This window comes from Gossypium hirsutum, chromosome A01, assembly GCF_007990345.1.
Source record: "Gossypium hirsutum isolate 1008001.06 chromosome A01, Gossypium_hirsutum_v2.1, whole genome shotgun sequence".
NCBI lineage: Eukaryota > Viridiplantae > Streptophyta > Magnoliopsida > Malvales > Malvaceae > Gossypium > Gossypium hirsutum.
The window spans coordinates 50361926-50363297 of record NC_053424.1 but is presented as its reverse complement, the minus strand read 5'-3'; the positions used below and the strand labels follow the sequence as shown (position 1 = coordinate 50363297).

Here is a 1372-nt window from a genome sequence, read left to right as displayed (position 1 = left end):
AAATTACGTAATGATATCTCTTCTTTTATGTAGATGGATTTAAGAACACTCTACGATGCATGGGAGAGATACAAGGACCACTTGAGAAGATGCCCTCACTATGGGTTACCACTCTGGCTATAGGTTCAGACCTTTCATAATGGCCTGAATCCTTCGACTCGACAAATGGTTGACGTAGCTACTAGCGGAACCATCAGTAATAAGACACCTGAAGATGCCTATGAATTTATAGAGGAGATGTCACTGAATAACTATTAGTGGCAAGCCATGAGGACAAAGCCAACGAATACAACCGGCATTTATAACATCGATTCGGTCACCATGCTCTCTAATCAGGTAGAACTCTTGAATAAGAAAATTGATGGTTTTCTTAGTTCTTCATAGGTTCCCCTAGTAATGCAGTACGAAGCAAGTGGGGGTGGATCAAGCAATTCAGAATACCCACCCTATGGCCACAACATAGAGAATAAGCAATTAAATTACATGGGTAATAATCCTCGATCTCAAAAAAATCCTTATAGTAATACTTACAATGCAGGTTGGAGGAACCATCCAAATTTCTCATAGGGAGGCCAAAGGAATCAGAGACCACCACCTCCGGGCTTCCAACAACCACCCTACAAACAAGAGAAAAAGCCGAACCTTGAGGAGATGCTAACAAAATTCATCTCAGTGTCAAAAACTCGTTTTCAGAACACCAAGACAGCACTTAAAAATCAACAAGCGTCGATCCAAGGGCTCAAAAATTAGATAGGTCAGCTCACTAAATTGATATCCGAACGACCATAAGGTAGCCTGCCGAGTAACACAGAATCTAACCCAAGGGAGCAAATCAATGAAATTACCATTCAAGATGAGGAAGGGTTAGTTGCACCTGAACCAGACCAGAGGCAGGAAACTGTGGTAAGTAAAGGTAAGGGTGAGGTGGACCACAATGACCAGACAACGATAAGTAAAGAGTAGAAACCAAGGGTGCCATACCCCAATACAACAAGGAAAGACCGTATAGATGAACAATTTGGTAAATTCCTTAAACTATTAAAGAAATTATATATTAATTTTCCGTTTATCGAAGCTCACTCGTAGATGCCAAACTTAGTCAAATTTTTAAGGGAGCTTCTAACAAACAAACGAAAGTTGGATTAGGCATTGCTTGTAGAGTTGAATGCAGTTTGCTCAGCCATATTATAGAATAAGCTACCCAACAAATTGAAAGATCCAGGGAGTTTTACGATTCCTTGTTTAATTGGTAGTTTAGATGTTCATAATGCATTGGCTGACTTAGGGGAAAGCATTAATATTATGCCTTACAAAATGTTTAAACAGCTAGGTCTTGGGAAACCCAAACAAACTAGGATGAGCATTCAATTGG

General features: G+C 39.9%; 1 non-coding gene across 1 annotated transcript; it reads right to left on the bottom strand.

The window, feature by feature from the left end:
- Positions 1–107, bottom strand: LOC121206550 (small nucleolar RNA R71). The gene has a single exon (XR_005901614.1). It is a non-coding gene; the product is annotated as a small nucleolar RNA R71 (small nucleolar RNA).
- Positions 108–1372: the final 1265 nt, after the last annotated feature.